The sequence below is a fragment of the Brachyhypopomus gauderio genome, chromosome 7 (genome assembly GCF_052324685.1).
Source record: "Brachyhypopomus gauderio isolate BG-103 chromosome 7, BGAUD_0.2, whole genome shotgun sequence".
Taxonomy (NCBI): Eukaryota; Metazoa; Chordata; class Actinopteri; order Gymnotiformes; family Hypopomidae; genus Brachyhypopomus; species Brachyhypopomus gauderio.
This window is the reverse complement of record NC_135217.1, coordinates 24,168,141-24,192,534: the sequence shown is the minus strand read 5'-3', so window position 1 is coordinate 24,192,534 and position 24,394 is coordinate 24,168,141. Positions and strand designations below refer to the sequence as shown.

The following is a 24,394-nucleotide window of genomic DNA, read 5'->3' as shown; positions in this document are numbered from 1 at the left end:
AACGTCCAGCGCAACTTTCACACCCACTATTTTGGTCATTTATAAGTTGTATTGGAACAAACTGAAATGTCTGAACCAACTCACTCCACCTTCCCACTGACCATACAAGGTTTTTGTGAGAGCGACCAGATTTTACTGCCCATATCTCCACATAACCACTGACTTTGTTTTGGGGAGTTGGAAGAACATCATCGGTAGATCCAAATTTGATGTGATTTGGATCCAATACCCATGAGTCTTGTCTGTCTTTAGTTGACATCTCACCATTTCTCAAACTGTCTAGGTGTGTTTGAAACAGCTGAACATTTTTTGACTTGTTCAAGCTCACCTTGAAGTTGATCCAAAAGCTAGCACAGTAGACCAGTCCACAATGCCATGTAGAGCACTTGTGAGGTGTAGTAGTCGGTGTTACTTATTCTACCACCTTCCAGTGCCAAAGTCAAGCAAATTTCGAGTCGTTTTAGCTGTATACAAGTATACTGTGACACAAAATGACACTGTAACAATTTCAGAGGATATATACATTTAGAGGTAAATTATTCAGTGTTTTTTTAAATGGTGTGACTTTTGGGTGATAGAATATATCACTGCTGCATTAGCATAGTTAAATACCTACCAGACGGTGCAGATGTGGTTGTGTGTATGTGAATGGGTGAGCCCTTCATGATGACACATAACTATAACGCTTACAGGTAAGGCTCCATAGCTCAGTGGTTAGAGCACTGGTCTTGTAAACCAGGGGTCGCGAGTTCAATTCTCGCTGGGGCCTTTAGGAACTTTTGAGGTCAGAAAAGAGGACATCCAAAGAAAGGTCAGGCTACAAACAAACCGGCATAGTATAAAGTATGAAAAGCTTGCTTACAATAGTAAGTGAATTATAAGCAAAATGCCGTTCATTGGGCGCAGTTGTCCGCACTCTCAATGCATGATCGGTGTCACCGGTTCAACAATATCATGATGCATCTGCCCAAATAATATGTCTTCTTCTTGACTTCAACCACAGATTATCTCTTTCACCTTCTTCTGATAACTCTCGTTTTGCTACTCTTAGCCAATACCCTGCATAATACAATATCATAGTAATAGCCTTCCCACAACTGCCTGTAATTGGTCCAAAGGTTTGACCTCTCCAAACACGTGTTTTCACACAGCAAAGAAATTCAACCAGAGACTTAGACCTCCTGTTTTGGTAGGACCAAATTTTGGTTCTTTGGTCTAAAACGTCCAGCGCAACTTTCACACCCACTATTTTGGTCATTTATAAGTTGTATTGGAACAAACTGAAATGTCTGAACCAACTCACTCCACCTTCCCACTGACCATACAAGGTTTTTGTGAGAGCGACCAGATTTTACTGCCCATATCTCCACATAACCACTGACTTTGTTTTGGGGAGTTGGAAGAACATCATCGGTAGACCCAAATTTGATGTGATTTGGATCCAATACCCATGAGTCTTGTCTGTCTTTAGTTGACATCTCACCATTTCTCAAACTGTCTAGGTGTGTTTGAAACAGCTGAACATTTTTTTACTTGTTCAAGCTCACCTTGAAGTTGATCCAAAAGCTAGCACAGTAGACCAGTCCACAATGCCATGTAGAGCACTTGTGAGGTGTAGTAGTCGGTGTTACTTATTCTACCACCTTCCAGTGCCAAAGTCAAGCAAATTTCGAGTCGTTTTAGCTGTATACAAGTATACTGTGACACAAAATGACACTGTAACAATTTCAGAGGATATATACATTTAGAGGTAAATTATTCAGTGTTTTTATAAATGGTGTGACTTTTGGGTGATATAATATATCACTGCTGCATTAGCATAGTTAAATACCTACCAGACGGTGCAGATGTGGTTGTGTGTATGTGAATGGGTGAGCCCTTCATGATGACACATAACTATAATGCTTATAGGTAAGGCTCCATAGCTCAGTGGTTAGAGCACTGGTCTTGTAAACCAGGGGTCGCGAGTTCAATTCTCGCTGGGGCCTTTAGGAACTTTTGAGGTCAGAAAAGAGGACATCCAAAGAAAGGTCAGTCTACAAACAAACCGGCATAGTATAAAGTATGAAAAGCTTGCTTACAATAGTAAGTGAATTATAAGCAAAATGCCGTTCATTGGGCGCAGTTGTCCGCACTCTCCATGCATGATCGGTGTCACCTGTTCAACAATATCATGATGCATCTGCCCAAATAATCTGTCTTCTTCTTGACTTCAACCAAAGATTATCTCTTTCACCTTCTTCTGATAACTCTCGTTTTGCTACTCTTAGCCAATACCCTGCATAATACAATATCATAGTCATAGCCTTCCCACAACTGCCTGTAATTGGTCCAAAGGTTTGACCTATCCAAACACGTGTTTTCACACAGCAAAGAAATTCAACCATAGACTTAGACCTCCTGTTTTGGTAGGACCAAATTTTGGTTCTTTGGTCTAAAACGTCCAGCGCAACTTTCACACCCACTAATTTGGTCATTTATAAGTTGTATTGGAACAAACTGAAATGTCTGAACCAACTCACTCCACCTTCCCACTGACCATACAAGGTTTTTGTGAGAGCGACCAGATTTTACTGCCCATATCTCCACATAACCACTGACTTTGTTTTGGTGAGTTGGAAGAACATCATCGGTAGACCCAAATTTGATGTGATTTGGATCCAATACCCATGAGTCTTGTCTGTCTTTAGTTGACATCTCACCATTTCTCAAACTGTCTAGGTGTGTTTGAAACAGCTGAACATTTTTTTACTTGTTCAAGCTCACCTTGAAGTTGATCCAAAAGCTAGCACAGTAGACCAGTCCACAATGCCATGTAGAGCACTTGTGAGGTGTAGTAGTCGGTGTTACTTATTCTACCACCTTCCAGTGCCAAAGTCAAGCAAATTTCGAGTCGTTTTAGCTGTATACAAGTATACTGTGACACAAAATGACACTGTAACAATTTCAGAGGATATATACATTTAGAGGTAAATTATTCAGTGTTTTTATAAATGGTGTGACTTTTGGGTGATAGAATATATCACTGCTGCATTAGCATAGTTAAATACCTACCAGACGGTGCAGATGTGGTTGTGTGTATGTGAATGGGTGAGCCCTTCATGATGACACATAACTATAACACTTACAGGTAAGGCTCCATAGCTCAGTGGTTAGAGCACTGGTCTTGTAAACCAGGGGTCGCGAGTTCAATTCTCGCTGGGGCCTTTAGGAACTTTTGAGGTCAGAAAAGAGGACATCCAAAGAAAGGTCAGGCTACAAACAAACCGGCATAGTATAAAGTATGAAAAGCTTGCTTACAATAGTAAGTGAATTATAAGCAAAATGCCGTTCATTGGGCGCAGTTGTCCGCGCTCTCAATGCATGATCGGTGTCACCGGTTCAACAATATCATGATGCATCTGCCCAAATAATCTGTCTTCTTCTTGACTTCAACCACAGATTATCTCTTTCACCTTCTTCTGATAACTCTCGTTTTGCTACTCTTAGCCAATACCCTGCATAATACAATATCATAGTAATAGCCTTCCCACAACTGCCTGTAATTGGTCCAAAGGTTTGACCTCTCCAAACACGTGTTTTCACACAGCAAAGAAAGTCAACCAGAGACTTAGACCTCCTGTTTTGGTAGGACCAAATTTTGGTTCTTTGGTCTAAAACGTCCAGCGCAACTTTCACACCCACTATTTTGGTCATTTATAAGTTGTATTGGAACAAACTGAAATGTCTGAACCAACTCACTCCACCTTCCCACTGACCATACAAGGTTTTTGTGAGAGCGACCAGATTTTACTGCCCATATCTCCACATAACCACTGACTTTGTTTTGGGGAGTTGGAAGAACATCATCGGTAGACCCAAATTTGATGTGATTTGGATCCAATACCCATGAGTCTTGTCTGTCTTTAGTTGACATCTCACCATTTCTCAAACTGTCTAGGTGTGTTTGAAACAGCTGAACATTTTTTGACTTGTTCAAGCTCACCTTGAAGTTGATCCAAAAGCTAGCACAGTAGACCAGTCCACAATGCCATGTAGAGCACTTGTGAGGTGTAGTAGTCGGTGTTACTTATTCTACCACCTTCCAGTGCCAAAGTCAAGCAAATTTCGAGTCGTTTTAGCTGTATACAAGTATACTGTGACACAGAATGACACTGTAACAATTTCAGAGGATATATACATTTAGAGGTAAATTATTCAGTGTTTTTATAAATGGTGTGACTTTTGGGTGATAGAATATATCACTGCTGCATTAGCATAGTTAAATACCTACCAGACGGTGCGATGTGGTTGTGTGTATGTGAATGGGTGAGCCCTTCATGATGACACATAACTATAATGCTTACAGGTAAGGCTCCATAGCTCAGTGGTTAGAGCACTGGTCTTGTAAACCAGGGGTTGCGAGTTCAATTCTCGCTGGGGCCTTTAGGAACTTTTGAGGTCAGAAAAGAGGACATCCAAAGAAAGGTCAGTCTACAAACAAACCGTCATAGTATAAAGTATGAAAAGCTTGCTTACAATAGTAAGTGAATTATAAGCAAAATGCCGTTCATTGGGCGCAGTTGTCCGCACTCTCAATGCATGATCGGTGTCACCGGTTCAACAATATCATGATGCATCTGCCCAAATAATCTGTCTTCTTCTTGACTTCAACCACAGATTATCTCTTTCACCTTCTTCTGATAACTCTCGTTTTGCTACTCTTAGCCAATACCCTGCATAATACAATATCATAGTAATAGCCTTCCCACAACTGCCTGTAATTGGTCCAAAGGTTTGACCTCTCCAAACACGTGTTTTCACACAGCAAAGAAATTCAACCAGAGACTTAGACCTCCTGTTTTGGTAGGACCAAATTTTGGTTCTTTGGTCTAAAACGTCCAGCGCAACTTTCACACCCACTATTTTGGTCATTTATAAGTTGTATTGGAACAAACTGAAATGTCTGAACCAACTCACTCCACCTTCCCACTGACCATACAAGGTTTTTGTGAGAGCGACCAGATTTTACTGTCCATATCTCCACATAACCACTGACTTTGTTTTGGGGAGTTGGAAGAACATCATCGGTAGACCCAAATTTGATGTGATTTGGATCCAATACCCATGAGTCTTGTCTGTCTTTAGTTGACATCTCACCATTTCTCAAACTGTCTAGGTGTGTTTGAAACAGCTGAACATTTTTTGACTTGTTCAAGCTCACCTTGAAGTTGATCCAAAAGCTAGCACAGTAGACCAGTCCACAATGCCATGTAGAGCACTTGTGAGGTGTAGTAGTCGGTGTTACTTATTCTACCACCTTCCAGTGCCAAAGTCAAGCAAATTTCGAGTCGTTTTAGCTGTATACAAGTATACTGTGACACAAAATGACACTGTAACAATTTCAGAGGATATATACATTTAGAGGTAAATTATTCAGTGTTTTTATAAATGGTGTGACTTTTGGGTGATATAATATATCACTGCTGCATTAGCATAGTTAAATACCTACCAGACGGTGCAGATGTGGTTGTGTGTATGTGAATGGGTGAGCCCTTCATGATGACACATAACTATAATGCTTACAGGTAAGGCTCCATAGCTCAGTGGTTAGAGCACTGGTCTTGTAAACCAGGGGTCGCGAGTTCAATTCTCGCTGGGGCCTTTAGGAACTTTTGAGGTCAGAAAAGAGGACATCCAAAGAAAGGTCAGTCTACAAACAAACCGGCATAGTATAAAGTATGAAAAGCTTGCTTACAATAGTAAGTGAATTATAAGCAAAATGCCGTTCATTGGGCGCAGTTGTCCGCACTCTCCATGCATGATCGGTGTCACCTGTTCAACAATATCATGATGCATCTGCCCAAATAATCTGTCTTCTTCTTGACTTCAACCAAAGATTATCTCTTTCACCTTCTTCTGATAACTCTCGTTTTGCTACTCTTAGCCAATACCCTGCATAATACAATATCATAGTCATAGCCTTCCCACAACTGCCTGTAATTGGTCCAAAGGTTTGACCTATCCAAACACGTGTTTTCACACAGCAAAGAAATTCAACCATAGACTTAGACCTCCTGTTTTGGTAGGACCAAATTTTGGTTCTTTGGTCTAAAACGTCCAGCGCAACTTTCACACCCACTATTTTGGTCATTTATAAGTTGTATTGGAACAAACTGAAATGTCTGAACCAACTCACTCCACCTTCCCACTGACCATACAAGGTTTTTGTGAGAGCGACCAGATTTTACTGCCCATATCTCCACATAACCACTGACTTTGTTTTGGGGAGTTGGAAGAACATCATCGGTAGACCCAAATTTGATGTGATTTGGATCCAATACCCATGAGTCTTGTCTGTCTTTAGTTGACATCTCACCATTTCTCAAACTGTCTAGGTGTGTTTGAAACAGCTGAACATTTTTTGACTTGTTCAAGCTCACCTTGAAGTTGATCCAAAAGCTAGCACAGTAGACCAGTCCACAATGCCATGTAGAGCACTTGTGAGGTGTAGTAGTCGGTGTTACTTATTGTACCACCTTCCAGTGCCAAAGTCAAGCAAATTTCGAGTCGTTTTAGCTGTATACAAGTATACTGTGACACAAAATGACACTGTAACAATTTCAGAGGATATATACATTTAGAGGTAAATTATTCAGTGTTTTTATAAATGGTGTGACTTTTGGGTGATAGAATATATCACTGCTGCATTAGCATAGTTAAATACCTACCAGACGGTGCAGATGTGGTTGTGTGTATGTGAATGGGTGAGCCCTTCATGATGACACATAACTATAACGCTTACAGGTAAGGCTCCATAGCTCAGTGGTTAGAGCACTGGTCTTGTAAACCAGGGGTCGCGAGTTCAATTCTCGCTGGGGCCTTTAGGAACTTTTGAGGTCAGAAAAGAGGACATCCAAAGAAAGGTCAGGCTACAAACAAACCGGCATAGTATAAAGTATGAAAAGCTTGCTTACAATAGTAAGTGAATTATAAGCAAAATGCCGTTCATTGGGCGCAGTTGTCCGCGCTCTCAATGCATGATCGGTGTCACCGGTTCAACAATATCATGATGCATCTCCCCAAATAATCTGTCTTCTTCTTGACTTCAACCACAGATTATCTCTTTCACCTTCTTCTGATAACTCTCGTTTTGCTACTCTTAGCCAATACCCTGCATAATACAATATCATAGTAATAGCCTTCCCACAACTGCCTGTAATTGGTACAAAGGTGTGACCTCTCCAAACACGTGTTTTCACACAGCAAAGAAATTCAACCAGAGACTTAGACCTCCTGTTTTGGTAGGACCAAATTTTGGTTCTTTGGTCTAAAACGTCCAGCGCAACTTTCACACCCACTATTTTGGTCATTTATAAGTTGTATTGGAACAAACTGAAATGTCTGAACCAACTCACTCCACCTTCCCACTGACCATACAAGGTTTTTGTGAGAGCGACCAGATTTTACTGTCCATATCTCCACATAACCACTGACTTTGTTTTGGGGAGTTGGAAGAACATCATCGGTAGACCCAAATTTGATGTGATTTGGATCCAATACCCATGAGTCTTGTCTGTCTTTAGTTGACATCTCACCATTTCTCAAACTGTCTAGGTGTGTTTGAAACAGCTGAACATTTTTTTACTTGTTCAAGCTCACCTTGAAGTTGATCCAAAAGCTAGCACAGTAGACCAGTCCACAATGCCATGTAGAGCACTTCTGAGGTGTAGTAGTCGGTGTTACTTATTCTACCACCTTCCAGTGCCAAAGTCAAGCAAATTTCGAGTCGTTTTAGCTGTATACAAGTATACTGTGACACAAAATGACACTGTAACAATTTCAGAGGATATATACATTTAGAGGTAAATTATTCAGTGTTTTTATAAATGGTGTGACTTTTGGGTGATAGAATATATCACTGCTGCATTAGCATAGTTAAATACCTACCAGACGGTGCAGATGTGGTTGTGTGTATGTGAATGGGTGAGCCCTTCATGATGACACATAACTATAACACTTACAGGTAAGGCTCCATAGCTCAGTGGTTAGAGCACTGGTCTTGTAAACCAGGGGTCGCGAGTTCAATTCTCGCTGGGGCCTTTAGGAACTTTTGAGGTCAGAAAAGAGGACATCCAAAGAAAGGTCAGGCTACAAACAAACCGGCATAGTATAAAGTATGAAAAGCTTGCTTACAATAGTAAGTGAATTATAAGCAAAATGCCGTTCATTGGGCGCAGTTGTCCGCGCTCTCAATGCATGATCGGTGTCACCGGTTCAACAATATCATGATGCATCTGCCCAAATAATCTGTCTTCTTCTTGACTTCAACCACAGATTATCTCTTTCACCTTCTTCTGATAACTCTCGTTTTGCTACTCTTAGCCAATACCCTGCATAATACAATATCATAGTAATAGCCTTCCCACAACTGCCTGTAATTGGTCCAAAGGTTTGACCTCTCCAAACACGTGTTTTCACACAGCAAAGAAAGTCAACCAGAGACTTAGACCTCCTGTTTTGGTAGGACCAAATTTTGGTTCTTTGGTCTAAAACGTCCAGCGCAACTTTCACACCCACTATTTTGGTCATTTATAAGTTGTATTGGAACAAACTGAAATGTCTGAACCAACTCACTCCACCTTCCCACTGACCATACAAGGTTTTTGTGAGAGCGACCAGATTTTACTGCCCATATCTCCACATAACCACTGACTTTGTTTTGGGGAGTTGGAAGAACATCATCGGTAGACCCAAATTTGATGTGATTTGGATCCAATACCCATGAGTCTTGTCTGTCTTTAGTTGACATCTCACCATTTCTCAAACTGTCTAGGTGTGTTTGAAACAGCTGAACATTTTTTGACTTGTTCAAGCTCACCTTGAAGTTGATCCAAAAGCTAGCACAGTAGACCAGTCCACAATGCCATGTAGAGCACTTGTGAGGTGTAGTAGTCGGTGTTACTTATTCTACCACCTTCCAGTGCCAAAGTCAAGCAAATTTCGAGTCGTTTTAGCTGTATACAAGTATACTGTGACACAGAATGACACTGTAACAATTTCAGAGGATATATACATTTAGAGGTAAATTATTCAGTGTTTTTATAAATGGTGTGACTTTTGGGTGATAGAATATATCACTGCTGCATTAGCATAGTTAAATACCTACCAGACGGTGCGATGTGGTTGTGTGTATGTGAATGGGTGAGCCCTTCATGATGACACATAACTATAATGCTTACAGGTAAGGCTCCATAGCTCAGTGGTTAGAGCACTGGTCTTGTAAACCAGGGGTTGCGAGTTCAATTCTCGCTGGGGCCTTTAGGAACTTTTGAGGTCAGAAAAGAGGACATCCAAAGAAAGGTCAGTCTACAAACAAACCGTCATAGTATAAAGTATGAAAAGCTTGCTTACAATAGTAAGTGAATTATAAGCAAAATGCCGTTCATTGGGCGCAGTTGTCCGCACTCTCAATGCATGATCGGTGTCACCGGTTCAACAATATCATGATGCATCTGCCCAAATAATCTGTCTTCTTCTTGACTTCAACCACAGATTATCTCTTTCACCTTCTTCTGATAACTCTCGTTTTGCTACTCTTAGCCAATACCCTGCATAATACAATATCATAGTAATAGCCTTCCCACAACTGCCTGTAATTGGTCCAAAGGTTTGACCTCTCCAAACACGTGTTTTCACACAGCAAAGAAATTCAACCAGAGACTTAGACCTCCTGTTTTGGTAGGACCAAATTTTGGTTCTTTGGTCTAAAACGTCCAGCGCAACTTTCACACCCACTATTTTGGTCATTTATAAGTTGTATTGGAACAAACTGAAATGTCTGAACCAACTCACTCCACCTTCCCACTGACCATACAAGGTTTTTGTGAGAGCGACCAGATTTTACTGTCCATATCTCCACATAACCACTGACTTTGTTTTGGGGAGTTGGAAGAACATCATCGGTAGACCCAAATTTGATGTGATTTGGATCCAATACCCATGAGTCTTGTCTGTCTTTAGTTGACATCTCACCATTTCTCAAACTGTCTAGGTGTGTTTGAAACAGCTGAACATTTTTTGACTTGTTCAAGCTCACCTTGAAGTTGATCCAAAAGCTAGCACAGTAGACCAGTCCACAATGCCATGTAGAGCACTTGTGAGGTGTAGTAGTCGGTGTTACTTATTCTACCACCTTCCAGTGCCAAAGTCAAGCAAATTTCGAGTCGTTTTAGCTGTATACAAGTATACTGTGACACAAAATGACACTGTAACAATTTCAGAGGATATATACATTTAGAGGTAAATTATTCAGTGTTTTTATAAATGGTGTGACTTTTGGGTGATATAATATATCACTGCTGCATTAGCATAGTTAAATACCTACCAGACGGTGCAGATGTGGTTGTGTGTATGTGAATGGGTGAGCCCTTCATGATGACACATAACTATAATGCTTACAGGTAAGGCTCCATAGCTCAGTGGTTAGAGCACTGGTCTTGTAAACCAGGGGTCGCGAGTTCAATTCTCGCTGGGGCCTTTAGGAACTTTTGAGGTCAGAAAAGAGGACATCCAAAGAAAGGTCAGTCTACAAACAAACCGGCATAGTATAAAGTATGAAAAGCTTGCTTACAATAGTAAGTGAATTATAAGCAAAATGCCGTTCATTGGGCGCAGTTGTCCGCACTCTCCATGCATGATCGGTGTCACCTGTTCAACAATATCATGATGCATCTGCCCAAATAATCTGTCTTCTTCTTGACTTCAACCAAAGATTATCTCTTTCACCTTCTTCTGATAACTCTCGTTTTGCTACTCTTAGCCAATACCCTGCATAATACAATATCATAGTCATAGCCTTCCCACAACTGCCTGTAATTGGTCCAAAGGTTTGACCTATCCAAACACGTGTTTTCACACAGCAAAGAAATTCAACCATAGACTTAGACCTCCTGTTTTGGTAGGACCAAATTTTGGTTCTTTGGTCTAAAACGTCCAGCGCAACTTTCACACCCACTATTTTGGTCATTTATAAGTTGTATTGGAACAAACTGAAATGTCTGAACCAACTCACTCCACCTTCCCACTGACCATACAAGGTTTTTGTGAGAGCGACCAGATTTTACTGCCCATATCTCCACATAACCACTGACTTTGTTTTGGGGAGTTGGAAGAACATCATCGGTAGACCCAAATTTGATGTGATTTGGATCCAATACCCATGAGTCTTGTCTGTCTTTAGTTGACATCTCACCATTTCTCAAACTGTCTAGGTGTGTTTGAAACAGCTGAACATTTTTTGACTTGTTCAAGCTCACCTTGAAGTTGATCCAAAAGCTAGCACAGTAGACCAGTCCACAATGCCATGTAGAGCACTTGTGAGGTGTAGTAGTCGGTGTTACTTATTGTACCACCTTCCAGTGCCAAAGTCAAGCAAATTTCGAGTCGTTTTAGCTGTATACAAGTATACTGTGACACAAAATGACACTGTAACAATTTCAGAGGATATATACATTTAGAGGTAAATTATTCAGTGTTTTTATAAATGGTGTGACTTTTGGGTGATAGAATATATCACTGCTGCATTAGCATAGTTAAATACCTACCAGACGGTGCAGATGTGGTTGTGTGTATGTGAATGGGTGAGCCCTTCATGATGACACATAACTATAACGCTTACAGGTAAGGCTCCATAGCTCAGTGGTTAGAGCACTGGTCTTGTAAACCAGGGGTCGCGAGTTCAATTCTCGCTGGGGCCTTTAGGAACTTTTGAGGTCAGAAAAGAGGACATCCAAAGAAAGGTCAGGCTACAAACAAACCGGCATAGTATAAAGTATGAAAAGCTTGCTTACAATAGTAAGTGAATTATAAGCAAAATGCCGTTCATTGGGCGCAGTTGTCCGCGCTCTCAATGCATGATCGGTGTCACCGGTTCAACAATATCATGATGCATCTCCCCAAATAATCTGTCTTCTTCTTGACTTCAACCACAGATTATCTCTTTCACCTTCTTCTGATAACTCTCGTTTTGCTACTCTTAGCCAATACCCTGCATAATACAATATCATAGTAATAGCCTTCCCACAACTGCCTGTAATTGGTACAAAGGTGTGACCTCTCCAAACACGTGTTTTCACACAGCAAAGAAATTCAACCAGAGACTTAGACCTCCTGTTTTGGTAGGACCAAATTTTGGTTCTTTGGTCTAAAACGTCCAGCGCAACTTTCACACCCACTATTTTGGTCATTTATAAGTTGTATTGGAACAAACTGAAATGTCTGAACCAACTCACTCCACCTTCCCACTGACCATACAAGGTTTTTGTGAGAGCGACCAGATTTTACTGTCCATATCTCCACATAACCACTGACTTTGTTTTGGGGAGTTGGAAGAACATCATCGGTAGACCCAAATTTGATGTGATTTGGATCCAATACCCATGAGTCTTGTCTGTCTTTAGTTGACATCTCACCATTTCTCAAACTGTCTAGGTGTGTTTGAAACAGCTGAACATTTTTTTACTTGTTCAAGCTCACCTTGAAGTTGATCCAAAAGCTAGCACAGTAGACCAGTCCACAATGCCATGTAGAGCACTTCTGAGGTGTAGTAGTCGGTGTTACTTATTCTACCACCTTCCAGTGCCAAAGTCAAGCAAATTTCGAGTCGTTTTAGCTGTATACAAGTATACTGTGACACAAAATGACACTGTAACAATTTCAGAGGATATATACATTTAGAGGTAAATTATTCAGTGTTTTTATAAATGGTGTGACTTTTGGGTGATAGAATATATCACTGCTGCATTAGCATAGTTAAATACCTACCAGACGGTGCAGATGTGGTTGTGTGTATGTGAATGGGTGAGCCCTTCATGATGACACATAACTATAACACTTACAGGTAAGGCTCCATAGCTCAGTGGTTAGAGCACTGGTCTTGTAAACCAGGGGTCGCGAGTTCAATTCTCGCTGGGGCCTTTAGGAACTTTTGAGGTCAGAAAAGAGGACATCCAAAGAAAGGTCAGGCTACAAACAAACCGGCATAGTATAAAGTATGAAAAGCTTGCTTACAATAGTAAGTGAATTATAAGCAAAATGCCGTTCATTGGGCGCAGTTGTCCGCGCTCTCAATGCATGATCGGTGTCACCGGTTCAACAATATCATGATGCATCTGCCCAAATAATCTGTCTTCTTCTTGACTTCAACCACAGATTATCTCTTTCACCTTCTTCTGATAACTCTCGTTTTGCTACTCTTAGCCAATACCCTGCATAATACAATATCATAGTAATAGCCTTCCCACAACTGCCTGTAATTGGTCCAAAGGTTTGACCTCTCCAAACACGTGTTTTCACACAGCAAAGAAAGTCAACCAGAGACTTAGACCTCCTGTTTTGGTAGGACCAAATTTTGGTTCTTTGGTCTAAAACGTCCAGCGCAACTTTCACACCCACTATTTTGGTCATTTATAAGTTGTATTGGAACAAACTGAAATGTCTGAACCAACTCACTCCACCTTCCCACTGACCATACAAGGTTTTTGTGAGAGCGACCAGATTTTACTGCCCATATCTCCACATAACCACTGACTTTGTTTTGGGGAGTTGGAAGAACATCATCGGTAGACCCAAATTTGATGTGATTTGGATCCAATACCCATGAGTCTTGTCTGTCTTTAGTTGACATCTCACCATTTCTCAAACTGTCTAGGTGTGTTTGAAACAGCTGAACATTTTTTGACTTGTTCAAGCTCACCTTGAAGTTGATCCAAAAGCTAGCACAGTAGACCAGTCCACAATGCCATGTAGAGCACTTGTGAGGTGTAGTAGTCGGTGTTACTTATTCTACCACCTTCCAGTGCCAAAGTCAAGCAAATTTCGAGTCGTTTTAGCTGTATACAAGTATACTGTGACACAGAATGACACTGTAACAATTTCAGAGGATATATACATTTAGAGGTAAATTATTCAGTGTTTTTATAAATGGTGTGACTTTTGGGTGATAGAATATATCACTGCTGCATTAGCATAGTTAAATACCTACCAGACGGTGCGATGTGGTTGTGTGTATGTGAATGGGTGAGCCCTTCATGATGACACATAACTATAATGCTTACAGGTAAGGCTCCATAGCTCAGTGGTTAGAGCACTGGTCTTGTAAACCAGGGGTTGCGAGTTCAATTCTCGCTGGGGCCTTTAGGAACTTTTGAGGTCAGAAAAGAGGACATCCAAAGAAAGGTCAGTCTACAAACAAACCGTCATAGTATAAAGTATGAAAAGCTTGCTTACAATAGTAAGTGAATTATAAGCAAAATGCCGTTCATTGGGCGCAGTTGTCCGCACTCTCAATGCATGATCGGTGTCACCGGTTCAACAATATCATGATGCATCTGCCCAAATAATCTGTCTTCTTCTTGACTTCAACCACAGATTATCTCTTTCACCTTCTTCTGATAACTCTCGTTTTGCTACTCTTAGCCAATACCCTGCATAATACAATATCATAGTAATAGCCTTCCCACAACTGCCTGTAATTGGTCCAAAGGTTTGACCTCTCCAAACACGTGTTTTCACACAGCAAAGAAAGTCAACCAGAGACTTAGACCTCCTGTTTTGGTAGGACCAAATTTTGGTTCTTTGGTCTAAAACGTCCAGCGCAACTTTCACACCCACTATTTTGGTCATTTATAAGTTGTATTGGAACAAACTGAAATGTCTGAACCAACTCACTCCACCTTCCCACTGACCATACAAGGTTTTTGTGAGAGCGACCAGATTTTACTGCCCATATCTCCACATAACCACTGACTTTGTTTTGGGGAGTTGGAAGAACATCATCGGTAGACCCAAATTTGATGTGATTTGGATCCAATACCCATGAGTCTTGTCTGTCTTTAGTTGACATCTCACCATTTCTCAAACTGTCTAGGTGTGTTTGAAACAGCTGAACATTTTTTGACTTGTTCAAGCTCACCTTGAAGTTGATCCAAAAGCTAGCACAGTAGACCAGTCCACAATGCCATGTAGAGCACTTGTGAGGTGTAGTAGTCGGTGTTACTTATTCTACCACCTTCCAGTGCCAAAGTCAAGCAAATTTCGAGTCGTTTTAGCTGTATACAAGTATACTGTGACACAGAATGACACTGTAACAATTTCAGAGGATATATACATTTAGAGGTAAATTATTCAGTGTTTTTATAAATGGTGTGACTTTTGGGTGATAGAATATATCACTGCTGCATTAGCATAGTTAAATACCTACCAGACGGTGCGATGTGGTTGTGTGTATGTGAATGGGTGAGCCCTTCATGATGACACATAACTATAATGCTTACAGGTAAGGCTCCATAGCTCAGTGGTTAGAGCACTGGTCTTGTAAACCAGGGGTTGCGAGTTCAATTCTCGCTGGGGCCTTTAGGAACTTTTGAGGTCAGAAAAGAGGACATCCAAAGAAAGGTCAGTCTACAAACAAACCGTCATAGTATAAAGTATGAAAAGCTTGCTTACAATAGTAAGTGAATTATAAGCAAAATGCCGTTCATTGGGCGCAGTTGTCCGCACTCTCAATGCATGATCGGTGTCACCGGTTCAACAATATCATGATGCATCTGCCCAAATAATCTGTCTTCTTCTTGACTTCAACCACAGATTATCTCTTTCACCTTCTTCTGATAACTCTCGTTTTGCTACTCTTAGCCAATACCCTGCATAATACAATATCATAGTAATAGCCTTCCCACAACTGCCTGTAATTGGTCCAAAGGTTTGACCTCTCCAAACACGTGTTTTCACACAGCAAAGAAATTCAACCAGAGACTTAGACCTCCTGTTTTGGTAGGACCAAATTTTGGTTCTTTGGTCTAAAACGTCCAGCGCAACTTTCACACCCACTATTTTGGTCATTTATAAGTTGTATTGGAACAAACTGAAATGTCTGAACCAACTCACTCCACCTTCCCACTGACCATACAAGGTTTTTGTGAGAGCGACCAGATTTTACTGTCCATATCTCCACATAACCACTGACTTTGTTTTGGGGAGTTGGAAGAACATCATCGGTAGACCCAAATTTGATGTGATTTGGATCCAATACCCATGAGTCTTGTCTGTCTTTAGTTGACATCTCACCATTTCTCAAACTGTCTAGGTGTGTTTGAAACAGCTGAACATTTTTTGACTTGTTCAAGCTCACCTTGAAGTTGATCCAAAAGCTAGCACAGTAGACCAGTCCACAATGCCATGTAGAGCACTTGTGAGGTGTAGTAGTCGGTGTTACTTATTCTACCACCTTCCAGTGCCAAAGTCAAGCAAATTTCGAGTCGTTTTAGCTGTATACAAGTATACTGTGACACAAAATGACACTGTAACAATTTCAGAGGATATATACATTTAGAGGTAAATTATTCAGTGTTTTTATAAATGGTGTGACTTTTGGGTGATATAATATATCACTGCTGCATTAGCATAGTTAAATACCTACCAGACGGTGCAGATGTGGTTGTGTGTATGTGAATGGGTGAGCCCTTCATGATGACACATAACTATAATGCTTACAGGTAACGCTCCATAGCTCAGTGGTTAGAGCACTGGTCTTGTAAACCAGGGGTCGCGAGTTCAATTCTCGCTGGGGCCTTTAGGAACTTTTGAGGTCAGAAAAGAGGACATCCAAAGAAAGGTCAGTCTACAAACAAACCGGCATAGTATAAAGTATGAAAAGCTTGCTTACAATAGTAAGTGAATTATAAGCAAAATGCCGTTCATTGGGCGCAGTTGTCCGCACTCTCCATGCATGATCGGTGTCACCTGTTCAACAATATCATGATGCATCTGCCCAAATAATCTGTCTTCTTCTTGACTTCAACCAAAGATTATCTCTTTCACCTTCTTCTGATAACTCTCGTTTTGCTACTCTTAGCCAATACCCTGCATAATACAATATCATAGTCATAGCCTTCCCACAACTGCCTGTAATTGGTCCAAAGGTTTGACCTATCCAAACACGTGTTTTCACACAGCAAAGAAATTCAACCATAGACTTAGACCTCCTGTTTTGGTAGGACCAAATTTTGGTTCTTTGGTCTAAAACGTCCAGCGCAACTTTCACACCCACTATTTTGGTCATTTATAAGTAGTATTGGAACAAACTGAAATGTCTGAACCAACTCACTCCACCTTCCCACTGACCATACAAGGTTTTTGTGAGAGCGACCAGATTTTACTGCCCATATCTCCACATAACCACTGACTTTGTTTTGGGGAGTTGGAAGAACATCATCGGTAGACCCAAATTTGATGTGATTTGGATCCAATACCCATGAGTCTTGTCTGTCTTTAGTTGACATCTCACCATTTCTCAAACTGTCTAGGTGTGTTTGAAACAGCTGAACATTTTTTGACTTGTTCAAGCTCACCTTGAAGTTGATCCAAAAGCTAGCACAGTAGACCAGTCCACAATGCCATGTAGAGCACTTGTGAGGTGTAGTAGTCGGTGTTACTTATTGTACCACCTTCCAGTGCCAAAGTCAAGCAAATTTCGAGTCGTTTTAGCTGTATACAAGTATACTGTGACACAAAATGACACTGTAACAATTTCAGAGGATATATACATTTAGAGGTAAATTATTCAGTGTTTTTATAAATGGTGTGACTTTTGGGTGATAGAATATATCACTGCTGCATTAGCATAGTTAAATACCTACCAGACGGTGCAGATGTGGTTGTGTGTATGTGAATGGGTGAGCCCTTCATGATGACACATAACTATAACGCTTACAGGTAAGGCTCCATAGCTCAGTGGTTAGAGCACTGGTCTTGTAAACCAGGGGTCGCGAGTTCAATTCTCGCTGGGGCCTTTAGGAACTTTTGAGGTCAGAAAAGAGGACATCCAAAGAAAGGTCAGGCTACAAACAAACCGGCATAGTATAAAGTATGAAAAGCTTGCTTACAATAGTAAGTGAATTATAAGCAAAATGCCGTTCATTGGGCGCAGTTGTCCGCGCTCTCAATGCATGATCGGTGTCACCGGTTCAACAATATCATGATGCATCTCCCCAAATAATCTGTCTTCTTCTTGACTTCAACCACAGATTATCTCTTTCACCTTCTTCTGATAACTCTCGTTTTGCTACTCTTAGCCAATACCCTGCATAATACAATATCATAGTAATAGCCTTCCCACAACTGCCTGTAATTGGTACAAAGGTGTGACCTCTCCAAACACGTGTTTTCACACAGCAAAGAAATTCAACCAGAGACTTAGACCTCCTGTTTTGGTAGGACCAAATTTTGGTTCTTTGGTCTAAAACGTCCAGCGCAACTTTCACACCCACTATTTTGGTCATTTATAAGTTGTATTGGAACAAACTGAAATGTCTGAACCAACTCACTCCACCTTCCCACTGACCATACAAGGTTTTTGTGAGAGCGACCAGATTTTACTGTCCATATCTCCACATAACCACTGACTTTGTTTTGGGGAGTTGGAAGAACATCATCGGTAGACCCAAATTTGATGTGATTTGGATCCAATACCCATGAGTCTTGTCTGTCTTTAGTTGACATCTCACCATTTCTCAAACTGTCTAGGTGTGTTTGAAACAGCTGAACATTTTTTTACTTGTTCAAGCTCACCTTGAAGTTGATCCAAAAGCTAGCACAGTAGACCAGTCCACAATGCCATGTAGAGCACTTGTGAGGTGTAGTAGTCGGTGTTACTTATTCTACCACCTTCCAGTGCCAAAGTCAAGCAAATTTCGAGTCGTTTTAGCTGTATACAAGTATACTGTGACACAAAATGACACTGTAACAATTTCAGAGGATATATACATTTAGAGGTAAATTATTCAGTGTTTTTATAAATGGTGTGACTTTTGGGTGATATAATATATCACTGCTGCATTAGCATAGTTAAATACCTACCAGACGGTGCAGATGTGGTTGTGTGTATGTGAATGGGTGAGCCCTTCATGATGACACATAACTATAATGCTTACAGGTAAGGCTCCATAGCTCAGTGGTTAGAGCACTGGTCTTGTAAACCAGGGGTCGCGAGTTCAATTCTCGCTGGGGCCTTTAGGAACTTTTGAGGTCAGAAAAGAGGACATCCAAAGAAAGGTCAGTCTACAAACAAACCGGCATAGTATAAAGTATGAAAAGCTTGCTTACAATAGTAAGTGAATTATAAGCAAAATGCCGTTCATTGGGCGCAGTTGTCCGCACTCTCCATGCATGATCGGTGTCACCTGTTCAACAATATCATGATGCATCTGCCCAAATAATCTGTCTTCTTCTTGACTTCAACCAAAGATTATCTCTTTCACCTTCTTCTGATAACTCTCGTTTTGCTACTCTTAGCCAATACCCTGCATAATACAATATCATAGTCATAGCCTTCCCACAACTGCCTGTAATTGGTCCAAAGGTTTGACCTATCCAAACACGTGTTTTCACACAGCAAAGAAATTCAACCATAGACTTAGACCTCCTGTTTTGGTAGGACCAAATTTTGGTTCTTTGGTCTAAAACGTCCAGCGCAACTTTCACACCCACTATTTTGGTCATTTATAAGTAGTATTGGAACAAACTGAAATGTCTGAACCAACTCACTCCACCTTCCCACTGACCATACAAGGTTTTTGTGAGAGCGACCAGATTTTACTGCCCATATCTCCACATAACCACTGACTTTGTTTTGGGGAGTTGGAAGAACATCATCGGTAGACCCAAATTTGATGTGATTTGGATCCAATACCCATGAGTCTTGTCTGTCTTTAGTTGACATCTCACCATTTCTCAAACTGTCTAGGTGTGTTTGAAACAGCTGAACATTTTTTGACTTGTTCAAGCTCACCTTGAAGTTGATCCAAAAGCTAGCACAGTAGACCAGTCCACAATGCCATGTAGAGCACTTGTGAGGTGTAGTAGTCGGTGTTACTTATTGTACCACCTTCCAGTGCCAAAGTCAAGCAAATTTCGAGTCGTTTTAGCTGTATACAAGTATACTGTGACACAAAATGACACTGTAACAATTTCAGAGGATATATACATTTAGAGGTAAATTATTCAGTGTTTTTATAAATGGTGTGACTTTTGGGTGATAGAATATATCACTGCTGCATTAGCATAGTTAAATACCTACCAGACGGTGCAGATGTGGTTGTGTGTATGTGAATGGGTGAGCCCTTCATGATGACACATAACTATAACGCTTACAGGTAAGGCTCCATAGCTCAGTGGTTAGAGCACTGGTCTTGTAAACCAGGGGTCGCGAGTTCAATTCTCGCTGGGGCCTTTAGGAACTTTTGAGGTCAGAAAAGAGGACATCCAAAGAAAGGTCAGGCTACAAACAAACCGGCATAGTATAAAGTATGAAAAGCTTGCTTACAATAGTAAGTGAATTATAAGCAAAATGCCGTTCATTGGGCGCAGTTGTCCGCGCTCTCAATGCATGATCGGTGTCACCGGTTCAACAATATCATGATGCATCTCCCCAAATAATCTGTCTTCTTCTTGACTTCAACCACAGATTATCTCTTTCACCTTCTTCTGATAACTCTCGTTTTGCTACTCTTAGCCAATACCCTGCATAATACAATATCATAGTAATAGCCTTCCCACAACTGCCTGTAATTGGTACAAAGGTGTGACCTCTCCAAACACGTGTTTTCACACAGCAAAGAAATTCAACCAGAGACTTAGACCTCCTGTTTTGGTAGGACCAAATTTTGGTTCTTTGGTCTAAAACGTCCAGCGCAACTTTCACACCCACTATTTTGGTCATTTATAAGTTGTATTGGAACAAACTGAAATGTCTGAACCAACTCACTCCACCTTCCCACTGACCATACAAGGTTTTTGTGAGAGCGACCAGATTTTACTGTCCATATCTCCACATAACCACTGACTTTGTTTTGGGGAGTTGGAAGAACATCATCGGTAGACCCAAATTTGATGTGATTTGGATCCAATACCCATGAGTCTTGTCTGTCTTTAGTTGACATCTCACCATTTCTCAAACTGTCTAGGTGTGTTTGAAACAGCTGAACATTTTTTTACTTGTTCAAGCTCACCTTGAAGTTGATCCAAAAGCTAGCACAGTAGACCAGTCCACAATGCCATGTAGAGCACTTGTGAGGTGTAGTAGTCGGTGTTACTTATTCTACCACCTTCCAGTGCCAAAGTCAAGCAAATTTCGAGTCGTTTTAGCTGTATACAAGTATACTGTGACACAAAATGACACTGTAACAATTTCAGAGGATATATACATTTAGAGGTAAATTATTCAGTGTTTTTATAAATGGTGTGACTTTTGGGTGATATAATATATCAGTGCTGCATTAGCATAGTTAAATACCTACCAGACGGTGCAGATGTGGTTGTGTGTATGTGAATGGGTGAGCCCTTCATGATGACACATAACTATAATGCTTACAGGTAAGGCTCCATAGCTCAGTGGTTAGAGCACTGGTCTTGTAAACCAGGGGTTGCGAGTTCAATTCTCGCTGGGGCCTTTAGGAACTTTTGAGGTCAGAAAAGAGGACATCCAAAGAAAGGTCAGTCTACAAACAAACCGGCATAGTATAAAGTATGAAAAGCTTGCTTACAATAGTAAGTGAATTATAAGCAAAATGCCGTTCATTGGGCGCAGTTGTCCGCACTCTCCATGCATGATCGGTGTCACCTGTTCAACAATATCATGATGCATCTGCCCAAATAATCTGTCTTCTTCTTGACTTCAACCAAAGATTATCTCTTTCACCTTCTTCTGATAACTCTCGTTTTGCTACTCTTAGCCAATACCCTGCATAATACAATATCATAGTCATAGCCTTCCCACAACTGCCTGTAATTGGTCCAAAGGTTTGACCTATCCAAACACGTGTTTTCACACAGCAAAGAAATTCAACCATAGACTTAGACCTCCTGTTTTGGTAGGACCAAATTTTGGTTCTTTGGTCTAAAACGTCCAGCGCAACTTTCACACCCACTATTTTGGTAATTTATAAGTTGTATTGGAACAAACTGAAATGTCTGAACCAACTCACTCCACCTTCCCACTGACCATACAAGGTTTTTGTGAGAGCGACCAGATTTTACTGCCCATATCTCCACATAACCACTGACTTTGTTTTGGGGAGTTGGAAGAACATCATCGGTAGATCCAAATTTGATGTGATTTGGATCCAATACCCATGAGTCTTGTCTGTCTTTAGTTGACATCTCACCATTTCTCAAACTGTCTAGGTGTGTTTGAAACAGCTGAACATTTTTTGACTTGTTCAAGCTCACCTTGAAGTTGATCCAAAAGCTAGCACAGTAGACCAGTCCACAATGCCATGTAGAGCACTTGTGAGGTGTAGTAGTCGGTGTTACTTATTCTACCACCTTCCAGTGCCAAAGTCAAGCAAATTTTGAGTCGTTTTAGCTGTATACAAGTATACTGTGACACAAAATGACACTGTAACAATTTCAGAGGATATATACATTTAGAGGTAAATTATTCAGTGTTTTTATAAATGGTGTGACTTTTGGGTGATAGAATATATCACTGCTGCATTAGCATAGTTAAATACCTACCAGACGGTGCAGATGTGGTTGTGTGTATGTGAATGGGTGAGCCCTTCATGATGACACATAACTATAACGCTTACAGGTAAGGCTCCATAGCTCAGTGGTTAGAGCACTGGTCTTGTAAACCAGGGGTCGCGAGTTCAATTCTCGCTGGGGCCTTTAAGAACTTTTGAGGTCAGAAAAGAGGACATCCAAAGAAAGGTCAGTCTACAAACAAACCGGCATAGTATAAAGTATGAAAAGCTTGCTTACAATAGTAAGTGAATTATAAGCAAAATGCCGTTCATTGGGCGCAGTTGTCCGCACTCTCCATGCATGATCGGTGTCACCTGTTCAACAATATCATGATGCATCTGCCCAAATAATCTGTCTTCTTCTTGACTTCAACCAAAGATTATCTCTTTCACCTTCTTCTGATAACTCTCGTTTTGCTACTCTTAGCCAATACCCTGCATAATACAATATCATAGTCATAGCCTTCCCACAACTGCCTGTAATTGGTCCAAAGGTTTGACCTATCCAAACACGTGTTTTCACACAGCAAAGAAATTCAACCATAGACTTAGACCTCCTGTTTTGGTAGGACCAAATTTTGGTTCTTTGGTCTAAAACGTCCAGCGCAACTTTCACACCCACTATTTTGGTCATTTATAAGTTGTATTGGAACAAACTGAAATGTCTGAACCAACTCACTCCACCTTCCCACTGACCATACAAGGTTTTTGTGAGAGCGACCAGATTTTACTGCCCATATCTCCACATAACCACTGACTTTGTTTTGGGGAGTTGGAAGAACATCATCGGTAGATCCAAATTTGATGTGATTTGGATCCAATACCCATGAGTCTTGTCTGTCTTTAGTTGACATCTCACCATTTCTCAAACTGTCTAGGTGTGTTTGAAACAGCTGAACATTTTTTGACTTGTTCAAGCTCACCTTGAAGTTGATCCAAAAGCTAGCACAGTAGACCAGTCCACAATGCCATGTAGAGCACTTGTGAGGTGTAGTAGTCGGTGTTACTTATTCTACCACCTTCCAGTGCCAAAGTCAAGCAAATTTCGAGTCGTTTTAGCTGTATACAAGTATACTGTGACACAGAATGACACTGTAACAATTTCAGAGGATATATACATTTAGAGGTAAATTATTCAGTGTTTTTATAAATGGTGTGACTTTTGGGTGATAGAATATATCACTGCTGCATTAGCATAGTTAAATACCTACCAGACGGTGCAGATGTGGTTGTGTGTATGTGAATGGGTGAGCCCTTCATGATGACACATAACTATGATACTTACAGGTAAGGCTCCATAGCTCAGTGGTTAGAGCACTGGTCTTGTAAACCAGGGATCGCGAGTTCAATTCTCGCTAGGGCCTTTAGGAACTTTTGAGGTCAGAAAAGAGGACATCCAAAGAAAGGTCAGGCTACAAACAAACCGGCATAGTATAAAGTATGAAAAGCTTGCTTACAATAGTAAGTGAATTATAAGCAAAATGCCGTTCATTGGGCGCAGTTGTCCGCGCTCTCAATGCATGATCGGTGTCACCGGTTCAACAATATCATGATGCATCTGCCCAAATAATCTGTCTTCTTCTTGACTTCAACCACAGATTATCTCTTTCACCTTCTTCTGATAACTCTCGTTTTGCTACTCTTAGCCAATACCCTGCATAATACAATATCATAGTAATAGCCTTCCCACAACTGCCTGTAATTGGTACAAAGGTGTGACCTCTCCAAACACGTGTTTTCACACAGCAAAGAAATTCAACCAGAGACTTAGACCTCCTGTTTTGGTAGGACCAAATTTTGGTTCTTTGGTCTAAAACGTCCAGCGCAACTTT

General features: G+C 40.8%; 20 non-coding genes across 20 annotated transcripts; all 20 read left to right on the top strand.

Moving 5' to 3' along the window:
• Positions 1-696: 696 nt before the first annotated feature.
• On the top strand, positions 697-769 carry trnat-ugu (transfer RNA threonine (anticodon UGU)). The gene has a single exon. It is a non-coding gene; the product is annotated as a tRNA-Thr (tRNA).
• A 1,146-nt stretch (positions 770-1,915) lies between these two features.
• Positions 1,916-1,988, top strand: trnat-ugu (transfer RNA threonine (anticodon UGU)). Its single transcript has one exon. It is a non-coding gene; the product is annotated as a tRNA-Thr (tRNA).
• A 1,146-nt stretch (positions 1,989-3,134) lies between these two features.
• Positions 3,135-3,207, top strand: trnat-ugu (transfer RNA threonine (anticodon UGU)). Its single transcript has one exon. It is a non-coding gene; the product is annotated as a tRNA-Thr (tRNA).
• Positions 3,208-4,352: 1,145 nt separating this feature from the next.
• On the top strand, positions 4,353-4,425 carry trnat-ugu (transfer RNA threonine (anticodon UGU)). The gene has a single exon. It is a non-coding gene; the product is annotated as a tRNA-Thr (tRNA).
• Positions 4,426-5,571: 1,146 nt separating this feature from the next.
• On the top strand, positions 5,572-5,644 carry trnat-ugu (transfer RNA threonine (anticodon UGU)). Its single transcript has one exon. It is a non-coding gene; the product is annotated as a tRNA-Thr (tRNA).
• Positions 5,645-6,790: 1,146 nt separating this feature from the next.
• On the top strand, positions 6,791-6,863 carry trnat-ugu (transfer RNA threonine (anticodon UGU)). The gene has a single exon. It is a non-coding gene; the product is annotated as a tRNA-Thr (tRNA).
• A 1,146-nt stretch (positions 6,864-8,009) lies between these two features.
• Positions 8,010-8,082, top strand: trnat-ugu (transfer RNA threonine (anticodon UGU)). Its single transcript has one exon. It is a non-coding gene; the product is annotated as a tRNA-Thr (tRNA).
• A 1,145-nt stretch (positions 8,083-9,227) lies between these two features.
• trnat-ugu (transfer RNA threonine (anticodon UGU)) lies at positions 9,228-9,300 on the top strand. The gene has a single exon. It is a non-coding gene; the product is annotated as a tRNA-Thr (tRNA).
• A 1,146-nt stretch (positions 9,301-10,446) lies between these two features.
• On the top strand, positions 10,447-10,519 carry trnat-ugu (transfer RNA threonine (anticodon UGU)). The gene has a single exon. It is a non-coding gene; the product is annotated as a tRNA-Thr (tRNA).
• A 1,146-nt stretch (positions 10,520-11,665) lies between these two features.
• trnat-ugu (transfer RNA threonine (anticodon UGU)) lies at positions 11,666-11,738 on the top strand. The gene has a single exon. It is a non-coding gene; the product is annotated as a tRNA-Thr (tRNA).
• A 1,146-nt stretch (positions 11,739-12,884) lies between these two features.
• Positions 12,885-12,957, top strand: trnat-ugu (transfer RNA threonine (anticodon UGU)). The gene has a single exon. It is a non-coding gene; the product is annotated as a tRNA-Thr (tRNA).
• Positions 12,958-14,102: 1,145 nt separating this feature from the next.
• Positions 14,103-14,175, top strand: trnat-ugu (transfer RNA threonine (anticodon UGU)). The gene has a single exon. It is a non-coding gene; the product is annotated as a tRNA-Thr (tRNA).
• A 1,145-nt stretch (positions 14,176-15,320) lies between these two features.
• Positions 15,321-15,393, top strand: trnat-ugu (transfer RNA threonine (anticodon UGU)). Its single transcript has one exon. It is a non-coding gene; the product is annotated as a tRNA-Thr (tRNA).
• A 1,146-nt stretch (positions 15,394-16,539) lies between these two features.
• Positions 16,540-16,612, top strand: trnat-ugu (transfer RNA threonine (anticodon UGU)). Its single transcript has one exon. It is a non-coding gene; the product is annotated as a tRNA-Thr (tRNA).
• A 1,146-nt stretch (positions 16,613-17,758) lies between these two features.
• trnat-ugu (transfer RNA threonine (anticodon UGU)) lies at positions 17,759-17,831 on the top strand. The gene has a single exon. It is a non-coding gene; the product is annotated as a tRNA-Thr (tRNA).
• Positions 17,832-18,977: 1,146 nt separating this feature from the next.
• trnat-ugu (transfer RNA threonine (anticodon UGU)) lies at positions 18,978-19,050 on the top strand. The gene has a single exon. It is a non-coding gene; the product is annotated as a tRNA-Thr (tRNA).
• Positions 19,051-20,196: 1,146 nt separating this feature from the next.
• On the top strand, positions 20,197-20,269 carry trnat-ugu (transfer RNA threonine (anticodon UGU)). The gene has a single exon. It is a non-coding gene; the product is annotated as a tRNA-Thr (tRNA).
• Positions 20,270-21,415: 1,146 nt separating this feature from the next.
• On the top strand, positions 21,416-21,488 carry trnat-ugu (transfer RNA threonine (anticodon UGU)). Its single transcript has one exon. It is a non-coding gene; the product is annotated as a tRNA-Thr (tRNA).
• Positions 21,489-22,634: 1,146 nt separating this feature from the next.
• On the top strand, positions 22,635-22,707 carry trnat-ugu (transfer RNA threonine (anticodon UGU)). Its single transcript has one exon. It is a non-coding gene; the product is annotated as a tRNA-Thr (tRNA).
• A 1,146-nt stretch (positions 22,708-23,853) lies between these two features.
• On the top strand, positions 23,854-23,926 carry trnat-ugu (transfer RNA threonine (anticodon UGU)). The gene has a single exon. It is a non-coding gene; the product is annotated as a tRNA-Thr (tRNA).
• The last annotated feature ends 468 nt before the right edge of the window (positions 23,927-24,394 follow it).